Here is an 18255-nt window from a genome sequence, read left to right as displayed (position 1 = left end):
TCATAACACTTTTCAAGCAAACCATAACGGTGCAGTCAGACCATTCTTTGAGTTCTTCCAAAATGCTCAGTTTGTCTACACTTTAGGGCCCTGGTCTTAACTTGGGGGTTGGGAAACTACAGTCTGAGAGTCAAATCCAGCCTACCAACTATTTTGTAAATAAAGTTTTATTGGAACAAAGCAACACTCATTCATTTTTGTATTTTTGATGTGGCTAATTTTGTGTTACCACAGCAGAGTCGAGTTCTCATGACAGAGACTGCCTGGCCCATGAAGCCTAAAATATTTGGCCCTCTATAGAAAGTTTGCTAGCGCCTGTGCTCGCTGGTCCTTCTGCCTCAACTCTGTTTTCCCTCTCCTTTATGTAGATTTTTCTTTATTTCATTCAGATTCCTTGCAAAATATATTGCCCAATAGATACTTCTCTGAATAGCCAATATAAAACTACTTCCTATCCCATGACCTAAACTTAAATCTCTTTACTAGATGTATAACTATCTGGTATGTTATTTTTAACATTTTAAATTATTCATTTATCTATGTGTTACAGTTTCTTACTGGAATATAAGCTTTCTGACAGAGGGACGCTTGTTGATCTTTATAACCACTTATAGTAATGCCAGACACATAGTAGATTCTCAAAAAATATTTATTGAATAAACAAATAAATAGACAAAAAGAAACTACTATCTCGAGGAAATATGCTGCTTTAATCTAACTGACTTCTCAGAGTGTGTATAAAAGAAGCAAAATGGAAGGCAGAACAAATAACTGGTTGAAAGAGAAACTGAGAAACAGCAGCTCCCAAATTCCAGAAAGGTCTAGAAATTTGGAGACATGATGAAAGTTAGATATGCTCTCAAATGCAGTATAAAATACTTAAAGTCCATTGGAATCAGTCAAAATATGGTAAGGGAAGAAGAATCACGTTCAGGTTCAGTGGCTCTTCAGCTTAATTGAATGCAAAATTCCCTCGATGTAGAGTGAATCTGCAGCTCAACTGCTGTCTCAGGTTCCTTGGATTCACAGACAATGACAAAATGTCAAAGTGACAGCAAAATCGTCTTGGCTTTTTCTTAGGCCCTGAGCTGTCACAGATTTGAGTCATTTAATTGTTGTACTGGTAAACACTGGGATAAACTCATTGACTCAAAAGCTGTAGATCACTTTCTACAAAGGCAATCTAGAAAAACTAGCTACTGTTTCTCTTCAAGAATACTTAAAGTTGTCTCCCTATGAACAAACTGGCCTAGGCAAAGACCCGTTCATTCATTCATTAATCTGTGTGCCTGCTAAAGCCTCAGAAGACAGATTTAAAAGAATGCCCCTGCCCCGGAAGAGTTTACAGTTGAACCACAGATTGTCTGTTGACAGGTATTATAGCCTCTCACTTCTGGATTTTCCTCTGCAACTTAAGGTAAAAGTAAAACCTTGGATGGCTACTATAAGACGTGTGCCAGAGTTGGGAGATTGGTTAAAACAAATTAAGGGTCTTACCATTTTGGGAAACGTCTTAGATTTGTGATGAGGTGGGGCGTGTTAGGATGTATTTTTTAAAATGGCGGACAAGATGTTATACTTTCCAAACTCTATAACTAAGCATGAGGCACAATGCTTGACATTCTTGGGGTATGTTTGGCAGATAAATATACTACATTTGGGTGTGCTGAATAACCAGTTGTACTATGAGAAACAAGAGAAGACCAAAGCAGCTTATTTAGACCTTATAATCCAGCTGATTCACTGACGGTCAAAGTGTCTCCAGCAGATACGGATCTTTCTGTCAAGCCACAACAGGAGACACAGGACACTCTCCTCTTCCTGAAGATAATTATACTGTAATAACTTTTGATAAACAGCAACTGGCTTACTACTGGGTTCCAGTTAAGACTGAATGTTTGTCTATGAGACACCAAGCAATTATGGGAACTGAACTGCCCATCACGAATGGTGTGTTATCTGATCCACCGAACTATAAATTTGGCTATGGCAGCAGAACTCCATCACTAAAGCAGAAATAGGGTATGTAATATTGAGTTCCGTCAGAGCGTGAGGTGTAAGTAAGTTGCATTAGCAAATGTCTTAAATTCTTATGGTTCTTAAACGGGCAAAATTGCCATATCTTTTTAATCCATGCATAATTCAATTTGGGGGAGTTTCTTATGATAAATTGACTAATACAAGAAAAAAGGTAACTAATAAAAATGCAGATAATATTCTGGCATTGCCCAAAAGTAGTCTACTTCAACTTCATAGCTGTACACTAGAGAAAAGAAACTAGTGGGACAAGTTTGATCAGCACACCTGGCTATCCTCTCTTTGAAAAGAGAAATAGCCAAAGATAAGTTTCCGTTTTGATTCAAGGCAGTGACTAATGTTTATCTGGATCATCAGAGGAATCGCAAGGACAAGATGGAATGCTAATAACAAGAAGCTCTCAGAGAGTTGTATATGAATGGACACCCTGTACTGGGCACTGAGTGTGAGGCTCTTGTGTCCTATGTTAATTCCCCACAAAAGCCATCCCCAAAGACACCTGCTGTAGTAAATGGTGGCCAAGAGAACTCACTCTACAGATGTAAGCCTCTGTCCCTGCTACCCTCCCCTCTATGCTTGTGAAGTGAGCTCTTAAAGTTATATTAATAGCAGAGATGGAAATTATCCATGGGCTCAAAAACATGTATTTCTTCTCACCGAGGCTGGCTACTACCAACACTTGGTGCTAACCTGTTGTGGTAGGCTGACTAATGGCTCCCAAATATGTTCACCTCGGAACCTGTGAATGCTATTTTATATGGCAAAATGTGATTAAATTAAGAATACTGACAAACGGAAATTATCTTGAGTGGGGAACTTATCTTGGGTTTTCTAGGTGATCCATTACCAGAATACAGAGGTCCCAAACCGGAAGGTTTTGCTACCTGTTCCTGCAACATTGAATGCTGTTATGTTAGAGGGCTTACTGCACAAAGTTGGAATCCTTCCAAAGGAGGACAAAATAATGGTTGCAGTGGCCTGGAACTTGAACCTGCCACCTGACTACTTTAGGTTCCTCAGAACTTTGAAGGTAACTGATCCTGATACAAGGAAAAAGGAGTATATCTAGATCTGAGGGAGATCTCTAGGGTGCCTTTTAATATTTTGATCACAAGTGGAAAATGTTAATGGGAGATGACAGTAACTAAATATTAGCAGAACCAGTAATGGCTCAGAATTTTTCAGAAGGAAGTTTGAGTCAATTCATCAGGTGCATAACCACAAACAGTAGCATTGTTGGCTTACAGAAAAATGGACAGAGAAGGGACAGTGGAATAAGGAAGTGATAAAGACCACCTCCGACCCCAGGATCAGTTGCAGAAATGAGGAAAATGTAGATATGCATGTTCTTTTTCTTGTTATGTTATGCGTATATTACACATTAATCAATGTTCTCCTCCTTCTTTCTCCTCCTTTAAGCAGGTTTTGTCTATTGTGTTTAAATTTATACTTAGAATTTACAACTTAATTATAATTGCATTTATAACTATAATAAATTATTGCAGGTTATTAAAGAAGATTGTGATTGAGTTAGGAAAGAAATGATCGACTCTAAAAACAGACACATTTTTGGGGAAAAGAATAATCATTTCTTCAGAGGAATAAGGATATTTGCATTATGTTAAGGGGAAGAATGATATTGTCATTATTGTTTGTAAGTTTAATATGATAGAAGGGAATGTTCGAGTTAATAAGTAGGTGGACTATACCATACCATTTGTTATCAACTCAAAAAGATTTCTGTCTTCCCTTACATTCATCTATCCAGCCTAAGGGAGAAGCCAGCAATTGATTTTCCACTACTCATGTCCAGTATTACTGCAATTATGCTCATGAGAGGTACTTGAGCAATGTTTGGACCGTGGAAGAGAAGAAAGGTCCTTATTCTCTGGTTGCAGCTGAGGGAAGGTGTGAGACCTGTAGTGCTTTTCAGGGAAACTCTTGTGAACCTCTTGACCTAGAGCTGTAAGAAGCTGAGTCCTGTGGGGGCAGCTTCCCTGGGAGTCCTGAGCTTTACAGAGGCTGCCCTGCTAGCTCCATCAATTCTCTGATTCTGTGCTGCAGGCAGCTGAGATCATATCCAGAGTCTTCCCTGTTTTTATGACTCTATGACTCTAGCAGGACCTTCATCGGCCTTAGCTGCCCTGGCTCTTTCACAGTTGTGGAAGCTTTTAATGAATTGTATTTCTCTTTTCCATTCGGAAGAATGAGTCTTTTTTGTTTTCCTGAATGACCTCTGACTGATTCTACAGTGTAATGGGAGACAAATAATTAAGCAGACGATTACAATAATGTGTTATAAAATCTCTTATAGAAACATTCATATCTAAATGATAAGTGAGAGAAAACTATATTATGAAAAGTTCATCAGTGTAGCCAGAAATATACATGCCAAATAAATAGTGGTTGAATGAATGAATGGACCATGAAAGAATAAACAAATGAGTGAAGCTAGGTGGATAACAAGGAGTGATCTGAAGAAGCAAGGATTGAAAAGACCATGTTGTAAGAGAGGATTTTAAATTTGCTCACCAACACCCATTCCAAGCACTTTCAAAGGTGCCACATCTGGGAAGCAAGAACTATGATTCTCAGACTCCCTTGGAGCTCTGGTTCTGGATGAGACTTAAGTTCTGCCTACCAGATGCCCCACGCACCACTTTGCCACTGCATTGCTTGGGGGAGAGAGGTAGAACTTGAACCTTCATGTTTCTAGCCCAGAGCAGATCAGAGGCAATCTGCCTCTGGAGCCAGCAGCTGTAGCACCAGCCTCCCGTTCGGCAACGTTCCTCATGGACCAGAAGCAATAGCTCCCTTGGTGGCCAGATTTCTGATGTAGTTTGAAGAATGTTTTTGAAAGATCAGCTTTGAATCTACTTCTTAAGCTTATCCAATATTTCTGTAATTTATAATTTGTATACGTTTATTTTTGTTTATCTAGAATAAATGTTATTGTCTCCAATAATAAACTTTACCAATTCTCATGGTCTCCAAACAGAGGTAACAGCATGCAAAAGAGCACAGTAGGACCAAGAATATGGGGTGCAGAAGGATTTAAGTACTTCTCTATAGGTGAAGTACAGATGGCATGTGGGAGAAAGGCAACACATAAGGCTGGGGGTTTGGGTGCCAGATAATGAATGACAGGAATAATACAGCAGTGAAATTACAGTGTCACTGGACATTTACATCACATTTTATATTTCCAAAATGTATTTTCAAGTTCTGTCTTTCCCTATCTTTAGCCCAGTTTATAGTGTTAAATACATACAGACTATTTCTATTGTATTGACTATGGAAAAAGAAAGACACAAACATGAGCTCCTACTAAATGAACTCAGACACTGGCTAATTCCTTTACAGAAGTCATGAATTTTTTTTTTTTAAATATCCAAGTATTGGGCCATACCCTTAGGCTTAAATGAAAATTTTGGCTTTGGGATCAGTTTCAACATGACCGACCATCAGACATTCATTAATTTATTTGACCAATATTGAATACCAACAAAGGGCCAGGCCACTGTGCTCCCAGGGCTATTGATTTATAAGATCTCTGTAATAAAAAGCAATGGAAAATTCTTCCAATTGCCATATCTTATCCTGTTTTGCTTCCTCAAGACTTAGTATAGTGATTAGGTTGTAGTAGGCCCTCAATAGTGGCTGTTCAGTGAGTTAATGAGAAGACTTCCCCAACTATTTCTATTCAAGGAAATCTATTCTTCCTCTGAAATTCTGGAAAATTTATTGTCAGTGAAGCGTCTGTCTGTTTATGTAGTATTGCTGTCCAATTTTGCACAGTCCCCAGGACCTAAGGCAGTACTTTGCATAAAGAAAATACTCAATGTATATGAATAATACCAAGTCTAATAGGTGAAGAGGATAGGCAAGAGGCTATATAGTGGCATTACCAAAAGTAAGCATTGGCCCAATGCCTTGCCAGAACTGTTAAGATGTAACTATTCACTTGTAAAAGAAATGCATTCTTTCAGAAAATCAGGATATTAGTCACAAAAGACACATTATGTTTGCCAATATATGCCTCCTTATAGCGGTAACTATTTGGGGAACTCTGTATGTTTTATAAAATTCTATTCAGTGTTTTATTAAAGAGTATCTTACTGGAATGACTTGGCTAACTTAATTGCCCAGAACTTATCACCCTTGATTGAAATGATACAATTAAATTTCAGGATCTGCAAAGATGAGGGCCATCCTAATGCTGTCTTGAGAAACTGAGTCACAGCTATATTGAAACCTCCAGGGTGAAATCTTTTGAAATATAAGATCTTGATATTATCTTTGTTTTTCTTCTAAAATTCTGGCATTTTAAATAGTGTAGGTGCCAAAGAGTCTGCTGTAAGTGCCTAATTATTGGAGTATTTTTCTTACTCTACTTAATCTTCTTTAATCTTCAGTAGTCAGAAATACTAATGTAATACAATTCCTACTAAAATAAGTTGAACCTAACTCTAAAAATGGAAGCACTTGTTAACAATTTATATTTATTAAGGGCTTAAAAGAGAACATTATGGTCAACCTATTTCATTTGCCCTGACCCTTCTTATGAGTCAAACTCTTTCTATTACATGGATTGCTGACATTACTGAGAATAATTCAGGAACAGTACATGCAGAGTGTGGGTTTGAGGCCTGAGGAGTGATTCAGTTCAAGGGAAGCAGAAGGTACTGTCTCAGCCAATGAGCCACTTACCATGATGTAGCATTATCAACTGAAAGGAGGCCAAGATATTCATTTCATTTTTCTCATTGTCAAGGATCACATAAAGAGGTTAGGTGATACTTTCCTAATCTCTGAATATAAGGTTGTTTTCTAATTTTTCTACATTTTTATATTTGGGTCAATATGATTAATTTCACCTGAAAAAATATCATTCTTCTGTACTTTAGTATTCATTCAAAATATAACCCAGTATTCTTTTTTTTTTGGTTCATGTAATCTATGTGTAATGGCAGTGAAGACGTAAACAAAAGTAGACAAAAGTCATCTTTTTTGGATCCCTTCTGTCCCAGGAAGTGATTGGCTCATTGACATTGTTTGGAAAGTGAAGGTACCAGGAATTTTAACAGAAAAAACTCATTTCTTGGGGCAATGGTCTGCCAGGAATTCAGAGTTTCCTCTAAATTGATCCACTTCCTGATGGAAAATAAATATTTTTTCACAAGCTCTGGAGAATATTTTAAGAAGATAATCCCACCGGAAATTCATAAACCAGGGAGTCAACAATGGTTCTCACTGACTATTTTTCTTATTCCTCTTCACTCACTTACAAGAGTTTCTTCTGTACACATGCTAAAGAGTGGATTTGCAGTAACAATTTCATACCTACTTCACGCTCATCAAATTTCTCTTGCCCTGTACCAATCAGCTAAACACCTTCACTGAAAGGATACAAGCTGTCAAATTAGAATTCCTTTGTTTTCCAACCATCAGATTTACAAAGCTATTTGTTTCTGAGCCTGTAATATTCCCTTCCTCTATTACCCTTAAGGAATTGTCTTTATTCCTTCTGAAGACAACTCCTCCATTCATCCTCTGGATTCCAGGTTCTATCTATCTATTCATCTACATATTTACCTATCTATCATCACTGTCATCTATTTTTTATCTATTTGTATATTTATTTTTTTAAAAAATGCAATCATCTATCTTTGAACTCTTCATTTGTGTTTTCTCTCTGCATTTAAACACATTTTAAAATTTTATTGCACAGCCAGGCATCTTTTCTCAGTTATAATCAAATTCAGATTTCTAGGATAGAAAACCCCAAATAAGAGTGGATTACCAGATAGAAATTTATTTCCATCTTTTGAAATGAAGTGTGAAAGCTAGCAGTCCAAGGCTAGTATTGTAGCTCAATAGTTTGTTATGGAACCAGATCTTCCCAATTTATTGCATGATGTGGATAGAGTGCAACCCATATCAGTTTGGGACAAAAATAGCAGCTGAAGCTTCAGCCATTGTGTTTCATTCCAGTTGACAAGAAGAAGGACAAGACAAAGAAGGAGGACATCGATGAGTGTTTGGCGATCCTATTTTAAGAAGACTTCCTGCCCATTCAACACATCCTCTTACAACTCAAGGGCCAGAGGTTAGTTACTGAGGTGAAAAAGGGGATGGAGAATGTGATTTGTATTCCAGGTAATAATGGGATTTGCCAAATTTGGGGGTTCAATGTCTAAGGAAGAAGAGGAGATATGAGGTGGTGAGCAGCATTCTCTCTCACACTTCTCTAAACCTATTTTTTACTTCTTCCTCCCAACTATCTTCTTTGATCTCTCTTGTCTGGCATCCATCTCTACTCCTGTATTAAAATTTCTTGCAAAGGTTATCAGTGAACTCTCAGTTACCATACCAACCCTTTCTCTCCTTACCCAAATAGTTTACTGGGTTGATACAAGATAGTTGATGACTCCTCTCCGAGAGAGCTTCTTTTATGACTTGTGGAACAAGATGCTCCTCAGATATGCATACATCCATTTTCTAGCTTAGTCTCTTGTACTGACTCTTTGTTCTCCATCCAACCTTTTAACATTAGAACTCCTCCGGGCTAAGCTCTGGGCCCTCTCCTCACTCTACACCCTCTCTCAAAGTCATCTCATTCAATGATAGAGTAGTATCATCTTCAAAGTCTTCAAAATCATATCCAGTTGCCTCCCTGACATCACAACTTGACTCTCTCAGAGACACCTCAAACCAAAGCTTTTCTGAGAACATCTCCCACTGACCACAGTAAACTCTATCTAAGTTAGACTTCCCAGTTATAGTTTCTCATGGTCCTGTGTTTTTCCTTTACATATGGATTTATTTATTTCATATTTGTCCTCTTCCTCTCAGCACTAAACTCAAAAGGCAGTAACCGGTTCTTGCTCACCACCGTATCCCAAACCCCAAGCACACGGCCTGGCATATGGTGTTATTCAACAAGTATTTGTTGAACGATAAAATGATTTAACCAGTGACAGAGCAAATATCACAAAGGAGATCCACAGAAAGTACACAGGGCACATGTGTCAGAAAAACTATTTAAAGTTCAAGCACAGGAAATTATGCCATGGCGGAAGGAGTGAGATATGCAGCAGGACAGGAAAACACCATCATAAAAGAAAAATAAATAACCCTTTCCAGAAAATGGAGTGAAATGTGTCTAGTAAAATAATATAAGAAACATAGATTATGATACAGGGCTTTTATAAAGACGCTGTAGTTCTCTTAAGGAGACACGGTGTTAAAGCAGACGGAGTGTGAACACCCCATGCAACTTGTGTGAGAATAGAAAAAGCCCGTAAATGGAGACAGCTGGAAGGGGCCAGCAAGAGAGTCACCTCCACCCAGAACTCCCTCACCACCTCCCTGTTGGAGGAGAAACTTGGGTGGTCAAAGCTGTGGAACATATTTGTGAGTTGCCACAGGACTCATTTATAAACTGAAGTCCTAATTTTTGCATCGTATGATTTTCATGCTCCTGAAAACCATGAAAACAGCTTCTCATTTCGATTCCCCATATAGCAATTATAGCTAACATTTGTTGACCACCTATCTTCTCCTAGACAATGCTCTAAATGCTTTATTTGAATTAGTTTATTTAATCATCATAATGACGTCATGAAGAAAGTAGTATTATTCTCCCCATTTTACAGATGAGGAACTGAGGTACAGAGAAGTTATTTTGCCTTTGGCCACACAGACAGTAAAGGGAGAAACGACATTTCAACACCAGAAGCCTGATTCCAGTACCTGGCATCATAATCATCATATTACACTGCCTTTCATTTAAAGAAAATACTTCAGACTTAATAATATTAAAAGCACACAAATATTGGAGAACCCTGATAAAATTTCCAGACAAGTAACTCATCCAATCACATGTCCCTCAACTGAACAGTTATATAAGATGCACAGTGAAATGTCATTTCTTTTTATCTTCTAACTCTCAAGCCCTCTCTGTACAATAGTAAATTTAACAAGTAATCATTTAAATAAGGCTAAATATTTGAACAGCATCCCAGCCCACCCACAATTATCATCAGCTTAATTGGCATGGCAGAACTTTAAAATCTGCTTAGGGAAGTAAAATATATCCTCATGAAACAAGGAGTAAGCAAGAGAACATACCATCAATAGTTACACTGTAGGCTATGGACCGTCATCATTAAAGAACCAGAGAGAGAAGACTCCAACTCAGAAGTACTCAGGGAAAGTCTTCACAGCTGAGTGAGGATCTGAGCTGGTTTTACCTAAGAGATAGATTTAGATATACAGAGAAAGAAGAGAGTGGGGAGGAATTCATAAATGATAACTGTGACTTGTTCCATGAATTAAAATAATCCAGAAAGAAAAGGACATTTGGCTATGAAGTTGGACATTATTTCAGCTACATTGGCTGCAAGGCAATCCTCATCAGTAAGAAAAAGTAATGCCTTTATTAGTCAATATATTTTGCATTTATGTGACATCAAGGAACAAGTTTCCTTAACTTTTTTTAGCAGGTTTCTTTAAAGCATATATTATCGAAATTTTAATGAGTTTTAGTTTTTCCAGTGTTAATTATACCAACCACATGCTGGGCCTTTTTGTTCTTTTAGTGAAACCTCCTTAAGTGGAAAGGAGTACCATCAGGATTCAGAGACATGGCCATGGCCGGGCAAGGACATTGTCCACTGTTTTAACACGCTGAGAGAGTAGGCTTTTCTCTCTGCCCTCTGCTGCCATTTTATAGCACCTGTTAAGAGGGGATGTTGGCAATATAGGGTTTATGATCATTTAGTGTTCAAATATTCAAAGGTTAACAATTTTTCTAATCAGCTGTGAGGTTTTCTGAATCCCTATGAATACCCTTGTGAAAGAATAAAAAAAATTATGCAACTTGAAATTTGAATTGCCTCTGTTTCCCCCACTGGACAATGGTTCATGAAGACATGAACCTGGTCACCACTGTAGCCCCAGCATGTACTCAAAATGACAAAGTTTGCAAATGAATATTTATTGAACTCAAAGTGGAACCCAATTAAAAGAAAGCAAGAAAGATCTTAAAACCCTAAACATTTCGTACTTTTCAAAAGTGAGGGCAAAATATTGTTTTAAAAAAAAGAATTTCAAATAAAATGAAGACAATTTTTAAAAAAAGAATTTCAAATAAAATGAAGATAAATTTAGTGGCATGGATGTCAAGATGGCATAAAAGAAATACTGTCAAAATACAGAGAGATCTTGGAAACTGTGATTTAAATTTCTCATGTCACAGAGTAATCAGAAACCCAGAGAGGAAAGTCTGGGTTTGCCGAGAAAATACGCAAATATGTATGTCAGAGCTGGGATTACAAATCTACATTCTTTCTCTATTCAATATGTCATTAAATGTATGCAGCCCTTTGAGCTTCACATAAATTTGGCCTTATTCACAACCATTGAGATGGAAGTCGCATATTCCATCTGCTTTATCTGGGGATACTAGATGAGAGGTTTATGTTTTTCCTACTTGTCTCTGATTTTGAGCTCTGCATAGGTTAAATTGTTTCCATTTCATAGATCATCCCACCATCCTACGTGACTGCCCTGTTCAAATCAAGTTGGCCCAGCTATAGAAATTATTCTTTTTCTTTGATTTCCCCAGTCCCTTCTCTTCTCCACCCAATCTGTCATCCTGTCCTTAATTCCTATTTATTTATTGTGTAGAAGAGTTTATATATCTCTTTTTATTTTCCAGATGAACCATGCTATGTCACTATTCTCCATCTCCAAATATTTAGCTTGTTTCCAAAATAGAAATATCTTTAATTTTTCCTATAAAAAGTCATTATTATTCAAGCTAGTGAAAGAATAGATGTGTCCTTAATTCCATTTTCTTTACATTATTGCCGAATATAGAGTTATCACATACAGGTCACATAATTTTAAAAAGGCAATTTTTCTCCCTTTATTAATGTAAGATGCAATCTAAAAAAGAAAGTTCTAAAAATGAAAACCTCTACTGTGCCTATTGAAAATGTCTCTCCTCATCAGAATTCTGATGGAAATGGCAATCAGACATGGGTCTTCAACTTTTTTCCTAAGAATGGAGACTCACAGCCCTTTATCAAATTTCACCTTGTTTCTGTAAATGTACAGTGGAATTTGTTTGATTTTTAAAAATATAATACATATGGTTACAAAATTCATATGATATACAATGATATTAGTAGAGCATGAGAGCTCATGACATGATTCTCCACGCAGAATCACATCACACAGCTCCAAGTGGCATACCACTTAAAAGACAGTGTGAGTGGGACCACTTAGAAGACAAATTCAGCCTCAGGCTGAGTGTGTCTTCATCCCTCATCCCACTTCCTAGAGGTAAGTGCTATTTTTCAATCAACTATAAACAAATACAATTTATGCACATTAAACTGAGACCATTGAAAATGTACAATTTGATAATTTCGACAAATGCAGGAAACCATCATCCCTATCAAGATACATAGCATTTTTGCTCCAAAAATTTCCTCACACTGCTTTCCAGACAGTCCCTCCCAGCCCCTGGTATAACTTAAGAAGATATTTGCTTTTTCATTGAATTGCCTTAGAACCTTGTCAAAAATCAAGTGACCACATGTCTGTGAGTGTATTTCTGGACTCACTATGCTTTTCTAATGATCCATATGTCTATCTTTACGCAAGATCACATTGTCTGTATCATTGTGGTTTTATAGTAAATCTTGATTTCAGGTCATATATGTCCTCCAACTTTGTTCTCCTTTTTAAAAATTGCTTTGACTATCTATGCCCTTTGCATTGCTGTATCAATTTTAAATTTAGCTTGTCAGTGTTTAAAAAACAAAAACCAAACTGTTACAATTTTAATTGGGATTGCTTCAAATCCGTGGTTCAATTTGGGCAGAACAGACATCTTAACAATACTGAGTTCTCTAATCCATGAACACAGTATATCTCTGCATTTATGTAGAATTTCTTTAACATCTGTCAGCAGAATTTATAATTTTCAGTGTACAATTCTTACTTTAACTTATTCTTAAGTATTTCATGTTTTGGAACTATTTGATTTGGAATTGTATCTTTTATTTCTTTTCTAATTGTCTATTAGCACATAGAAATATTATTGATTTTTGAATATTAACTGTATGTCTCTCAGTCTTACTAAATTCACTCTCTAGCAGTTTTTGTCTGTAGAGTTCTTCGACTACATAATATGATTATTAATAGCTCCTATGAATAAATTAGGTTTTACTTGTTTCTTTCAATCTGTATGCCTTTTTGTTTTTCTTACTGCAATTGCTAAGACCACCAGTGCTACGTGGAATAAAAGAGAAAAGAGAGGGTATCCTCTGCTGTCCTCAATCTTAGGGGGAAAATCATCAGTCTTTTACTAATAAGTGTGTTACCTGTGTATTTTTAGATACCCTTTATCAGATTGAGGAAGTTCTCTTTTATTTTACTTTGCTAAGAGCTTATTATGAGTAAGTATTGACAAATACTTTTTCTGCATCTCTTGACATACTCATTTTTTTTGTTTTAGTCTGTTAATTTTGTACAATGCATTGGTTGATTTTAAAATGTTAAGCAAACTTGAATTCTTAGGATAAATTCCATTTGATCATGATGTGTAATTCCTTTTATGTAGTGTTGGATAAGATTTGGCAAGATTTTGATAAGGATTGGCATGTCTATGTTTATGAAAAATATTGGAGTACGCTTTTCTTATAATGGTTTGGTGTTGAAGGAACACTGACTTCATAAAATGAGTTAGGAAGTATTACCTTGTTCAGAGTAATTTTTTGTAGGATTGGTATTATTTCTCCCATAAAAGTTCAATAAAGTTACCCATGAAAACATTTGGGCTTAGAATTCTTTGAACCAAGGCTTTGAACTTTTAACTTAATTTAGTTAATAGATACTGAGCTGTGGTAGATGGAATGACGGCCTCTCAAAGATGTCCATATCCTATTCCTGGAACCAGTGAATATGTTACCTTACATTGTAAAGAATAATTAAGATAGCGGCTATTGATCAGCTGGCTTTAAGATAGGGAGATTATCCTGGATTATCCACGGAGACTGAACGTAATCATATGAGTTCTTAAACATAGAAGAGGAAGGCCAAAAAGCCAGCATCAGAGTGATACAATTTAAGGAAGACTCACCTGGCCATTGCTGGCTTCTAAGCTATATGAAGGGGCCATAAGCCAAGGAATTCAGGTGTCCTCTAGAAGACGGAAAGGACAAGGAAACCATTTCTTCCCTACAGCCTCCAGAAGAAAGGCAGCCCTCATGACACCTTGATTTTAGCCCAGTGAGATCCATTTTGGACTTCTGACCTCCAGAACCATAAGATAATAAGTTTGCATTGCTTGAAATCACTAAGTTTGAGGCAACTTGTTACTAGCAATAGGAAACTAAGGTAAGAGTTATTGATATTTTCTATTTATTCTTGCATGAGTTTTGCTAATTGTGTCTTTCCAGCAACTGTTCATTTCATCTTAGTTATCAAATTCATTGCCATAAGTCTGCTTATAACACTTAATTGTCAGTTTTTAATGACTATAGAATATGTAGTGCTGTCCCTTTCTTCATTCCTAACATTGATTTTTTTGTGTTCTCTCTCTCTCTTGGAGTCTAGCTGGGATTTTATACATATATTTTTAAATTTTTCAAAGAACCACCTTTGTTTTTATTGATTTTTTTCCTATTTTATTTATTTCTGCTTTATATTAGTTCCTTTTTTCCTTTTGCTTGAGTTTAATTTGTTCTTCGGTTTATTTTTTATCTTCCAAAGATGAAAGTTTGAATCTTTGACTTTAGACTATTATTGTTTGTAATATAAGAATTTAAAGCCATATATTTTCCTCTAAAGCATTATTTTAGCTGCATTCTACTAATTTTTATGTGTTGTGATCTCACTATCATTCAGTTAAAAAATATTTTCTAATTACCCATAGGGTGTTTACATATAAGCTAAGTAATGACTACATATTTGGTTCTTTTTGAGATTCAATTTTATAGTTTACATTTTCTAATATAATTTTGTCAGGGGCATAAAACATACCGTAACATTTCAATCTTTTGAAATCTGTTAAGACTTATTTCATAGCCCATCAAATGGTCTATTTTTAGTGAACTTTCTATGCGAGCTTGAAAGAAATGTTCATTCTGCAGTTATTGAGTGTGGTGTCCTATAAATGTGAATTAAGCTAAGGGAGTTGGTAGTGTCATTCATATCGTTTACATCCTAATGATGATTTGTCTAGTAACCTATTCATTGTTGAATGAGAAGAGTTAGTCTCCAACTATAATTGTGAATTTGTATACATTTCCCTTTAGTTCTGACAGTTTTGACTTCAATATTTTTGAAGCTTTTTTTTAGGCTCATGTATATCTATAATTGTTATACTTTCGGGATATATTGATCCTTTTACCATTATGAAATGTCCACCTTTTTCTTCTGCAGTACTTTTTGATTTGAAGTTGATTTTCTCTAATATTGATATGCTTATCCCACTTTCTTAAGCTTACTGTTGTTCACACTGTATATCTTTCTCTATCCTTTTATTTCCGATCCTTTTGTGTCTATGTATCTGAAGTGCATCTCTTGTGGACAGCATAAAGTTTGCCCTATTTTTTTTTATCCAATTTGGCAATCTCTTCTTGATATAATCAGGAATGCAGTTTAGTGAGGTCTTCCAACTTGCTATTGATTTTTCATTTGTCTCATTTTATTTTTTGTTGTTATCTTTCATATGTCCTCCATTTCCTGACTTCTTTGGATTAATCAAATATTTTTGGTATTCCATTTTAGTTACTTTATTAAATTTATAGTTATACTTTTTTTCTTTTTTAGTACTTACTCTAGGAATTAAATTTATGTATCTTTAACTTACCCTAATCAAGTGTTTTAAATTAGGCAAGGATTATATGAATTTGTGTTTGTAGTGCACCTAATTTATCTTTGTGAATTTCTTTTAAGTCTAAAATGAAGTTGATCTGAAAGACCTATTTTCAAAAATATGAAATCAAGTCAATCAAAATTATTTTATATGTAGCATAAATCTCAGAAGTCAACAATGATAAATTAGAAAATTCAGAGAAATGACATATGGCATTCTATTTTAGCAACTGAGAAATATATTCAAAATGCAGATATTAAAACTGATACAAGGTACTGGACATATATTCTACCAGCCTAGGCCAGAAACTCTATACTTGACAGTGAAACACTTTTATCAGTGTAATGACCCATAAAGATAAACATCAACATTCTAATAAAACAATTATAGTCTATCAATTAACAGGAATTTTAAAATAATACACAATCAATGGTTCTAAATAAATACTCGATCACTTTTGAATTAATAATACTCTAACCATTGAGATATGTTTCTTTTTTAGATTAAAAAGTAGAAACCAGTCTTATGGGTTTTAATCAAAGCAATTGATTCCTTTTCATTCTTTAGTCTAAGAGTATAAACATAAAAATATTTGAACTATTTTTATTCTTCTATAGCTTATTAATTTATTATTTACTTATGCAAATATAATTACTCATTTATATAATTTACAAAACTTTACTTAAAATGTCTTGGTTTTTTTAATCTCTTTATTATAGCCATTGTTGAATATAAGCATCCTAATTTAACTTTCAACAACTCAGAACACATCCACTGGTGCTAATCTTAATTAAAAATCTAAACTCATGTTCAATTTAAAAGAACTGGCTTCACTATAGAATAATGATCATCTAAAGAAGGGGTAGAAAAAGCCAATATTTTATGTTCCCCAAATTGTTAAACAACTATGGAAAATAAGCAGGAGGATTCAATGAACTAACATATGTGAAACCATTTTTATAAAAAGCAAGGAATTTAAAATACTGTGTTGCGTTATCATTCTAAACAAAATAAATGGGCTATCCCCTTTCCTATATGTACGGCTTTTAGTTTAGTTTTTATCTATATTTTGTGAAGTAGGCAGACAATTGTTGCTATCCTCATTTTATACACGAGGAAACTGAAAAATATACAGTCACACAATTAATAATCTAAGAGTTAGGTTCAATTCCAGATGTTTCACCCTGACTCCGTTGCTTTTCTGACTGACTCACGTAGCTTCGACTAAAATGAAAATTCTCTTGATTTTGACTTTAACCTCACTCAATAAATTGAAGAATTCCCTTGTAGAATCTAAAGGCAGCAACAATCTCATTAACTAACTCTGCAAGATAGAAAAGTTCCTGGGCAGTTCTCATGCTGATCAGAAACACTCCAACCAAAATAAAATTCATCAAAAACCAGAGGAGGAAGGACAGGAAGGGGCAAGAATTGACAAAAGGCAAAGGAAAAAAGCATTACCTGGGGACAGTTTTGAAGATCAAGCTCAAAGCTGGTGAGAAGTCGGTGGTACACAGGAATGACTGAATTGGTGCTGCCCAGCCACTATCTCTGCTGCTAAGTTAAAAATAAAAACATGCTTGGTAGTTGAGAGGAGCTCTGACTTTAATTGGCACATTTGATATATGTTGACACTGTACCCAATGTAAGTATATATCTAGTGGGGTTGGATGGAGTGGGAGGACATGAAGGAGAATTAAGTCTGTGTATTTTTAACGTCTATTTTTTTTCTCCAAATAGAGTGGATACAGGCAAAAGACCACTGACCAAGGCCTTTCAGTAGTCTGTAATTTAATTAAGACCAAATTACAAATTCTAATTACCTGGTACCAAAGAAGCCAATGTGTGAATGCTTGTCTAGCCTTCAATACACCATTCAGGGCTTTCTGTTCTGGGATTCAGCTCGTCTCCCATCGGGAACAAATATGCAAAGACTTCATGGTAATCAATTTTTCCCATTCTTACTTGATGACTTAAAAATATAAATAGTGCAAGTCTGTAAAACTGAGTGGAAGGCAGCTAAAACTTCAATTTTATAAAAGTACTGGCATTTTTAATTATAAATTAATTTTCTAATTTAATATTTATTATATTATCAAACATTTGGCTAGAAACTTCAGAGATATGTTCTTCCATTTAAATAACATGACAAATGTGAGTAGTAAAGATGAGAAAACAGTAGCAGTTTTGATGAGCAAATTAAGAATCATCGAGCCAAGATTCACATCCCAAAGGCATCTGTTTTCAAAGTCTATGCTCCTTTAACCCTTCACCATCTTGCTTCCTTTTCTCTTCTTCTTCTACCTCCTAAATAATTACCG

General features: G+C 35.6%; 1 long non-coding RNA gene across 1 annotated transcript in view; it reads right to left on the bottom strand.

The window, feature by feature from the left end:
* Positions 1-17564, bottom strand: part of LOC139079420 (uncharacterized) — a 54746-nt gene extending 37182 nt beyond the window's left edge. Inside the window, exons 1-2 of the long non-coding RNA XR_011533060.1 lie at positions 17396-17564; positions 10171-10292 (exon numbers count right to left, since the gene is read on the bottom strand). This is a non-coding gene — a long non-coding RNA (uncharacterized lncRNA). The remainder of the gene's footprint in view (positions 1-10170; positions 10293-17395) is intronic.
* Between the last annotated feature and the right edge of the window lie 691 nt (positions 17565-18255).

Source organism: Equus przewalskii, chromosome 25, assembly GCF_037783145.1.
Source record: "Equus przewalskii isolate Varuska chromosome 25, EquPr2, whole genome shotgun sequence".
NCBI lineage: Eukaryota > Metazoa > Chordata > Mammalia > Perissodactyla > Equidae > Equus > Equus przewalskii.
This window is presented reverse-complemented; position numbering and strand designations above follow the sequence as displayed.